The sequence below is a fragment of the Beta vulgaris genome, chromosome 3, assembly GCF_026745355.1.
Source record: "Beta vulgaris subsp. vulgaris cultivar EL10 chromosome 3, EL10.2, whole genome shotgun sequence".
In the NCBI taxonomy this organism is placed as follows: Eukaryota; Viridiplantae; Streptophyta; class Magnoliopsida; order Caryophyllales; family Amaranthaceae; genus Beta; species Beta vulgaris.
Window position 1 is genome coordinate 51,083,086 of NC_079204.1, and position 10,373 is coordinate 51,093,458.

General features: G+C 37.0%; 1 long non-coding RNA gene across 1 annotated transcript; it reads right to left on the reverse strand.

The window, feature by feature from the left end:
- Positions 1-519: 519 nt before the first annotated feature.
- Positions 520-2,799, reverse strand: LOC104901732 (uncharacterized). The gene is made up of 3 exons (XR_791268.4): positions 2,319-2,799; positions 1,876-2,037; positions 520-799 (listed from the first exon to the last, which is right to left on the reverse strand). It is a non-coding gene; the product is annotated as an uncharacterized LOC104901732 (long non-coding RNA).
- Between the last annotated feature and the right edge of the window lie 7,574 nt (positions 2,800-10,373).

Consider the following 10,373-nt stretch of genomic DNA (forward strand, 5'->3'; position numbering starts at 1 on the left):
ACGTCAACAACGACCGCTTAAAGCCGTCGCTAATGAGAAAAAAGCCGTCGCTATTATGATCAACGACGGCCAGCCGTCGTTGAAAGTCGGACGTTGGAGAAATGGTCGGTGATTAAGTAATCAACGACGGTTCGGCCGTCGGTGAAGTATCACCGACCGTTCTGCACCCAATCACCGACTGCGTCCTGAAGCCGTCGTTGACTTCATTCCAACGATCGCTTTAAGTTGTCGTTAAATCAACGACGGTTTATAACAGTAGTTAAATCAGCGACGGTTTAAAACAGTCGTTGATTGTTTAACGTCTGCTTAAAGCGGTCGTTAATTCAAGTCTTTTATAATGCAGGCTAAAGAATAACAAATTAATATCACAAAGAATAAGATGCAATGGAAGAAACTTGAGAATAGAAAAGAATGAAGAATAACAATTGAATAACCATTCAATTAGAGAATTCAACTCACTGAAATTATTTCAACCAAGAAGAAAAGGATGGAAGAACAAATTAATATCACAAAGCAAAATTGTAGACATAATTTTTTTGCCATTCCACAGTATTGGTCAAAGTACTTTATAAACTAAATAACTAATTTACACAAAAACTCCCTAAAAGTCAGAAGACGCAAGATTGAAGATGACCACAAAGATCATAAGTATGTTGTGACAACAAAAGCTTCAAAGTCACATTTCTTCACATATTCTAACTCTCATAAATTACAAAAATGTTTTGCAGCAGGGACTAACTTCCCTTCCTTGATGGCTTGCTGCATCATCAGATAAATAATGGGCTTGTGTATGTACAACCTGTCAAAGTTGAAATCATCCGATGAGTTTATCGCATAATCAATCAATAAATCGGTAACAAATCACATTCAAGCACATAACCGAATTTGGGAATTATGACAACACAAGTTAAAATGAGCATAAAAAGTTAATGAGAAAAAACGTAAAATGAGCAATATACTTTTGTAGGAGCCTTAACCTTATCAGAAATAATTGATGCTTGGTTTAGTTTGGTTAGTGAACTACTAATGCAGCACAAATATATATTATCTTATAGACTATCGCAAAATTGACTTGAATGAAAAAAGAGTGGTAATCTTACTAAACCATTCCATTCGAGCATCTGGACATTTAGTACTGAAGCAACCCAACATTCTGGATAAGTAAGATAGGCCTAGTCTATTACAAAACAAGTTCTAGATGTAAAAGATAATAGAAGTCCCTTCACTTTTAAAATTTACTGGAACAAATCCACCAATACTGCGAGGATATTATCACCATTTGTCAATCCAAAAGAGAGAGGTAGGAAAAAGAAAACCCATTATACACTACAGTCACTCCTCAATTCATAGGCCAAACTCCAGACCCTCCCAAGCCACAAGATCAATGCATAAAATATGACTTAACAATGCATGTATCAATTTAAAGCATTTAAAAGTAATTCAGATTCCACAGAGCAAAATGCTGCTAGTTTATAACTCATTTCAGCACATAAAGTCACTTCCATTGCATTTTTTCAAAGATCAGAAATATCATTTTTTTCAAATCTTGTTTTGAGTGGAAAAGAAATCAGCTTGTGTATGTTTCATGTTTCTACTTCTCACAACTAGAGGTATTCTCCAATTCTAAACTAGCAGTTCAGCGTGATAGAGACATTGAGCGTGAGTTGCTTCTAATTTCAATACCATAAAGCAGAGTATTTATCAATTTGTAGATTTGACAACAAGAACAAGTGAGCAAGTATAATCTAAAATTGTAGGAACAAATGAATTAACAAAAGAGATATAGATATAGTGTATTTTCTGTAAGTAACGATAATTTGTTTGAATTGCACTTCAAAGTGGGAGATTTGGATACAAGAGAAAGAAAAAAATTACTTGGTGAGATGGTCAGGTGGTGCTGTCGATAAGAAGACATTGAACATTGCAGATTTCAGTGAATCGAGCTCCGATTTCACAACCGTTCTCACTGTTCAAAATTGCAGGCTTTGATTCCTCCATTTTCACAGCCGAGGGACTCATGAATTTCCCACCTAAACCCTGAAAAAAAAACAATCGAAAATTTCTAAAAAAAAAATCAAAACTAAACGTAAAGGAACATGATAAAATAGCAACAAGAAAATCAAATTAGTGAAAAAAACAAAAACGTACTACAATTTCAACTCAAGAACAAGAGTAGATCTCTTCGATTTCTCCGCCGACAATGTGACAGATTTTCAGATCAGTACCCAAAAAAATCGAAAATTGGAAACCCTAGAACTCGAGAAATTAAAAAAAAGACGATGAAAAATAAAATAAAACTTGAAATCAAAATCCCTTACCTTCTTAGAGATGGAGTTGAAACCCTTTTTTTGGATTCTCTTTTTTCCGTTTCACTTTCTCTCTCCTCAGTCTCTATCTCTTCAATAAGCGTTCGTTGCTCTGTTGGATTGAGAGGGAGGAGGAAGGAGCAGATCTGAAGAGGAGAGAGATGAGGGATTAGGGTTGACCGGTTGAGTAAGGAGAGGGAGGAATGAGGAGAGAGAGAGCAGATCTGAAGAACACGAAACTTTGTTTTGTCATCACTCATCAGCGACCGTTTAACACAGTTCCTTAAATTGAAAAAATCTAAAAATTATAATAATAAAACTAACGACTGTTCTAAACGGTCGTTGATAAACAACGACGGTTTATCCGTCGCTGATCACTCTAAAAGCCGTCGGTGGCAACGACCGTTTTAAACCGTCGCTGACTACAAGAATAACAACCGTTTTTAGAACCGTCGCAGTGAAGCCGTCGTTGTTTTGGCCTTTTCTTGTAGTGATATTACAAACGATTTAATATAACAAAATGACAAGCCAAAATATTTACCAATACTAAGAGTCATACACCCCAAAATACGAAAAAAAATTACATAAGCTTTCAATAATTCGACGGGTCTTCATCTTTTGAAAACGATTCATCACACAAATTGAGATACTTCACTTACTCAATAATTCAATTAATATTTAGTAATTACTAACCTAGTTTAATCATACAATCGTAATTCGTATAAACTAAATTACAAAGAATGAATTTTCATATTATATAATTTATTACTTATAAACATATAGATTATATATTAATGCTATGAAATACAAGAATACAAGATATAATAATGTAAAACTAATTTTTTAAAAAAATTAACCTGCGAATTGCGATGCTGCTTTCCGGCGAGGCGGTGATCGGGGGTGTTTCCGGTTAGATGTGCTCGGTGCGATGCTGCGACAGTGCTTCCCAGTTCCCAGTCGCCGGTGTGGTGGTTGTGTTGCTTCAGTTCAGACTTAACGGCGTTCACGCTGTGGAATTTGGAAATAGAGGTATTTGGGTTGGGTAACTTACTGAGTGATACTTTTGGGAGAGAGAAGAGAGTCTTTTTTTTAATTTTGAATTAATATCAGATTTAATTTTGGGAGGGAGAGATTTTTTTTTTAAAAGAAAATGTTAATTAATTGTGGAGAGGCCTACCAGTTCTTTTTTGTTTTGATTCCCCATGCTTACATGTCACTGTCAATTTAACACATTAAATTTTGCCAGCCAAATTACTGAATTAGCCGTTGAAGTGTTGAGTGTTGAACCACCTTTCCTCACTCATTCAGATTTTTCTTTTTTTTTTTTTTAATAATTGCTTCACATTTTTTTTACAATCCGGGGATGCGGCTGTACCCCCACCGCCCCACGTGGCTCCGCCACTGTGTACGATTAATTATCAACGAAAATTCAATTTTACGATACTATTCGGGTCCATCAAAACTTCTGTATGCGCCACAAATTCTATCATATATACTGTAGTTCCTTATGAAAATAGATTTTTTCTAAAGCGTCAAAATTACCTTGTACTCTGTCACCCTAAATGAAACTATACCCATAAACCTAACTCAGATAAAATGGCACAAGTGATTAGATTGTTGTACATCAACTACTCTAGTAAAAGTGCAGGAAATGTATGTTTTTGGCTAGACAAATTTTAGTGTGGGCATTATAGCTAGACTTCAAGCGATGGGTGAGAAAGGAATATATATTCAGATGATAAGAATGAGCAGTATAAGCTTCAAGTTCAGAGGTTTAATCACCACCATCCAAGAATATCTTTCGCTCCACCTTTGTAAATTGTAATTTGTAAGTGGAACAACACAAATTTTGTGATTTTGCAGAAAAGACACTAGTGACATTTAGCTGTGTAAAGTATGCACAGATCCTCACATGTTTATAAGCCCAAATAAATGTGTAAAACAAACGGGCCCAAAGCAAGGGATACTTCCTTTTTGTTTTTGTTTTTTTTAATACTTGTCCTTCCTTTTTCTTAAATCAGTAAAACATAATTTCTTCCATTTTTTATTACTTGCAACATGGGTCGTTCTTCGCCCCCCTTGCTCATAGTTTCTGCCTCAAATCTCAAAATACCATTGCGCTAAGGAGCTGACACTCTTTTGGTTGCTCCTCTCTGTTTATTCCGTTTTCTTTAACAATCACTCTACTTCATGATTACCATCTCCACACCCATATACCCAACATTTTAAAATGTAAAATACCAAGGAAATGACTGCATTCCTTGATGTCAGTGTGTATGCACAGAATGAAATGCATCCACTATCTTTTGCAGCTGTCTCTAGTACTAACTGTCAGTGTACTAGGATACCGTTTAATTTGTCTCTTTGTAATCAAATCCTCCAGCTCAGACTTATAGCTGTTGCTTGGTGATTTCCTAGGAAGTTTCCTAGTAAGCTGTGTCCTATATAAGGCTCAGCAAAGGTTGTAAGAAAACAGAAGTAAGAATGAATGAAAGAGAGACATTGTGCTGCAAATTCTATAATTCTGAATGAGAATGTTTTCATGGTATCAGAGCACAGCTCTTTAAATCTCGTCTATATTACATTCTTCTTCTTAAACACATCACAAATTTTTTCTTGTTTTAACTAAAATCTGTTTGCTTGAATCATGGCTTCATCTACTCCTACTGTAATAGAACAAACAAATCCTTTATATCTTCATCCCTCAGATGGGAATAACTTTACATTCATAGATAAACTCCAAGGATCTTCAAATTACAGATCTTGGAAACGTTCTATGGAAATAGCATTAGCTTCCAAAAGGAAGTTAGGATTTATTACAGGAGTAATTAAAAGGGATAAGAAAGATGCAGTTAAGCAAGATGCTTGGGACACATGTAACAACATGATTATATCCTGGATTCTTGGTTCTGTAAATGAATCAATCAAGAAGTCCATCATGTTTGTTAGTGATTCAAGAGAAATATGGAATCAACTTGAAAAAAGATTTTCTCTTACAAATGGTACTAGAAAATATAAACTCTGTAAAGAGATTTATGAAACCAAACAGCAAGGAAGAGAGATCAGTGAGTATTACACTCATATGAAATGCTACTGGGAAGAGCTTGAAGCCCTTAACACTTTACCACCCATAACAACTGTGAGTGCAGAAATCACCAAATTTATGGAAGTTCTGACTCAGCAACAAGAAGAACAGAAACTTTTTCAGTTTCTGAATGGACTTGATGAGTCCTATGGAACACAAAGAAGTAATTTACTCATGATGGGTACCTTACCTAATGTTGAAACAGCATGTAGTTATCTGGAGCAAGAAGAAGCTCAAAGAGAAGTATTGGGGCAAGTTAAGGAAGAAAATGATACTGTTGCCATGTTCTCTAGAGGCACAGGGGGAGCCAGTAACAGCACTCAGGCTCCTAATCAATGTACAGTGTGTGGAAAAATAGGTCACACTAAGGATGGCTGCTGGTTTGTCATAGGTTTTCCTGCAAAAACTAACAAACCGAAGTATCAAGGTGCAGGAAAAGGAAAATTTAAAGCTACTGGGCAGCAGAAATGGAACAAAGGAGGAAAACAAGGTGGAGTGAAAGTGGCTGCTGCTGCTCAACAGGATGCAGTGTCCACATCAAGCTCATCCACCACCATCACAGCACAGCAACTGGAACAACTTTTGAGGTTACTTCCTCCTCCATCTAAAGGAGGAGATACAGATGAAGAGATGGATTATAATTTTTCAGGCATGGTTTCATGTTGCTTTGCTAACTCAAGAGAAAATGAGTGGATCTTGGATTCTGGAGCCTCAGATCACATGACTGGGACTTATTCTCTTTTAGAAGGTGCTCATGAATGCAGAAATACCTCTCTCATAAACTTACCCACAGGTGAGACTTCTAAAATTTCTCATATAGGAACTGTTTTACTCTTGAATGGTGTGAGTCTTAAACATGTTCTATATATCCCTGCTTTTAAACATAACTTATTATCTATAAATAAGTTGTGTGAAAACATGAAGTGCAAAGTTGTGTTCTTTGATAAATATTGTATAATACATGACTGTGAAAGCAATGAAGTGAAGGGTATAGGAAAGGGGGAGAATGGTCTCTATTATCTTATTAATGAGCCTGTTGCAAGCACTCTAAAGAAGCTTAAAGAGCAGACCTTTAACAGTGTGAGTGCTCAAAAGGGAAAAACAGCCTTGAATGTTCATACATGTTCTGAAGTACCTGGTGTGTTAAGAGATGTTCCAAAGCTTAGTAAAGCAACACTGTGGCATCATAGGCTTGGCCATGCACCAGTGAAAAGAATTGCTCTAATTGAGAATCTTGATATAGGAAGAGAGAAGGGAGAAGTATGCTTGACTTGTCCATTGGCAAAATTCACTAAGTTGCCTTATGGAATAAGTAACTCTAGGGCAGAAGATGTGTTTGAACTTGTTCATATGGATACTTGGGGGCCATATAAGGTAAGTTATAAAGGGAAATTTAGGTATTTCCTCACTTTGGTGGATGATAAGTCAAGAGTAACATGGATACACTTGTTGAAACTGAAATCTGATGCTTTTGATGCCATACAAAGGTTTGTAAACATGGCTAGAACCCAATTTAATAAAAGTGTAAAGGTCATCAGATCTGATAATGCACTAGAATTTGAAGATAAGAAATTGAAGCCATTCTTTGACAAACTGGGTATAATACATCAAACTTCTTGTCCTGATAGACCACAGCAGAATGGGAGGGCTGAAAGGAGACATAGACATGTACTTGAAATGGCAAGAGCTTTAAGATTTCAAGCAAGTTTACCTTTACACTTCTGGGGGGACTGTGTTATGACAGCCACTTATATTACAAATAGGCTGCCAACTGATGTAAACAGAGGAAAAAGTCCTTATGAAGTCCTCTATGGAAAGGCTCCTAACTACAATTTCATGAAGTGTTTTGGGTGTTTAGCATTTGCTTATAATCCTGAGAGAAAGAAAGACAAGTTTCAGGCTAGAGGTGTTCCCTGCATCTTTATTGGGTACTCTCATACTCAGAAAGGATACAAAATGCACAACCTACTCACAGGGGTGTCATTTGTATCAAGGGATGTCAGATTCTATGAATCTGTATATCCATATCACATATTTCACTCAGTATCATCACAACCAATTGAAGCATCAAGTAAAGCTCAGGTATGGAATGAAAGTGATGAAGGTGAACCTGTGTTAGTCAGGAGAGAAGAAGGTGAAGAACAAGTGATAGAGCAAGCTCAAGAAGAACAACACACTCAGGTTGTTCAGAGAAGGTCCACAAGGGATCATAAAGCTCCCACCTGGCACTCAGATTATCAAGTTAATGTGAATTGTGTACAAAAAGTGGGTGTGACTGATGTGAGTAATGAATACACCTGTCTCCTGAGTAATGTGAGTAAAGTACCTGATCCCAGATATTTTAAACAAGCTGTGAAGCACAGTCAGTGGCTACAAGCTATGAATGAAGAGTTAGAAGCTCTTGAAGGCAACAACACTTGGTTGATCACTCACCTGCCACCTGGAAAGAAGGCAATAGGATGCAAGTGGCTTTATACAACTAAGTATGATCCACAGAGAGAGAGTACAAGGTATAAGTCAAGACTGGTAATCCTGGGTAACAGACAACAGTATGGTCTTGATTACAGAGAGACCTTTGCTCCAGTTGCAAAGATGACAACTATAAGGTCTCTATTGGCTGTTGCAGCAATGCAAGGGTGGTATACTCACCAAATGGATGTAAAAAATGCTTTTTTACATGGTGAGTTAGAAGAAACTGTGTTCATGACATTACCTCCTGGCTATGAAGGAGAGGGGTTCAGATTTGATACAGGTTTGACAAAGGAAATTCATACTTACAATGATGATAAAACAAGAGTTTGCAAACTGTTGAAACCTCTCTATGGGCTCAAGCAAGCCCCTAGACAGTGGTTTGCAAAATTAAGCTCAGTTCTGAAGGCTGATGGTTTTGTTCAATCAAAATCAGATCACTCTCTCTTTACCAAGCAAGAAGGAATCTCATTCACTGCTATACTGGCATATGTAGATGATTTGATTGTGACTGGCAACAATCTAAGGTGTATAAAGCAAGCAAAAGAGTTCCTCAACACAGAGTTCAAGATGAAGGACATGGGTGAACTAAGGTATTTCCTTGGAATTGAAGTTGACAGAAGCTCTCAAGGCATCTTCCTCTCTCAGAGAAAGTATGTTCAAGATATGCTAGAAGAATATAAACTCACTCAGTGTAGACCACTCAAGTTGCCTATGGATACTCATGTTAAACTTCTCTCTACCTCTGGAGAACCTTTAACACAACCTGAAACATATCAAAGGTTGGTTGGGAAGCTAATTTATTTGACTCTCACCAGACCAGACATAGCCTATACTGTGCATGTCTTAAGTCAATTTATGCATAGCCCTACTTCAGTACATCATCAGGCTGCAAGAAGAGTGCTGAGATATCTAGCTGGCTCCATAGATCAAGGCATACTTTTGGCTTCTAAGTCTGCTGCTAAGCTTCAAGCCTACTGTGATAGTGACTGGGCAGGGTGTCCTAACACCAGGAGATCCACCACAGGGTTTTGTATTCTACTAGGCAAGTCTCCAATAGCTTGGAAGTCTAAAAAACAAACTGTAGTTGCAAGATCTACAGCTGAAGCTGAATATAGATCTCTAGCCATGACTATCTGTGAAGTCATTTGGGTAAAACAGCTTCTCAGGGAGCTTGGAATCAAAGAATGGGGAAGCACACCAATTTTCTGTGATAATCAAGCAGCCTTGGCCATTGCTGCCAACCCAGTACATCATGAGAAGACAAAACATGTTGGGATTGATTGCCATTTCATCAAGGAGAAAGTAGCTGAAGGACAAATCAATCCCACCTATGTGTCTACAAGCCAACAGATTGCTGATGTTCTCACTAAAGTTTTGACTGTAGAACAACATCAACTTCTATTGTCCAAGTTAGGAGTTCAGTCATCCTCACTCCTAGCTTGAGGGGGAGTGTAAAATACCAAGGAAATGACTGCATTCCTTGGTGTCAGTGTGTATGCACAGAATGAAATGCATCCACTATCTTTTGCAGCTGTCTCTAGTACTAACTGTCAGTGTACTAGGATACCGTTTAATTTGTCTCTTTGTAATCAAATCCTCCAGCTCAGACTTATAGCTGTTGCTTGGTGATTTCCTAGGAAGTTTCCTAGTAAGCTGTGTCCTATATAAGGCTCAGCAAAGGTTGTAAGAAAACAGAAGTAAGAATGAATGAAAGAGAGACATTGTGCTGCAAATTCTATAATTCTGAATGAGAATGTTTTCATAAAATAATTTTTTAATTTAGCTCTAAAATTAAGTGTAGAAATGTTAAAATTCCTTACAAATACTTAAAAAATATATAAAATGAAGAGCTCAAACAATAAAGTAATAGTTTGTATATAGTACTCAATACCCATAGGTACGTGAGTACGTCCATCATCTTGCGATGTGATTGCTTGATATTTCATTAAAGATTTAGTCCTGAGTTATTTTTTCACTTTCATCAACATTACTCGCGCCCTTTGTTTTCTTTTTCTTTGGGTCACTTCCCTTTATTATTATTTTTCCGATTTTCAATCTTCCTACATATGGTAAATTACATTTCCCTTGATCCCCCACTTTGGGGAGAAACTGTTGACGTCTCATCGTGAGAGGCTAAATTGGTCTCTCATAGGGGCATTATTGACATCTTGCGCAAAAGAAAGGAGTTGTTCCAGAACCCGCTAGCTTAATATTCTTTCCTGGAAGAAGATGAAGTTGGTATCAAAGTTCATTAAGATTGGTACCAATACCAAAGTAACTCTTACTGGTACCAAAGTGTAAGTAAACTTTAGTATCAACTTTGAACTTTGGTACCTATTATACTTACTGGGTACCAAAGTACAAGTAAACTTTGCTATCAACTTTGAGCTTTGGTACCAATTATATTTACTTGGTACCGAACTATAGGTAAACTATGGTATCAGGTTTGAACTTTTGGTACCAAGTAAACTTACTTTAGTACCACTAAGAAGGTCATTTTATGAGAAGCC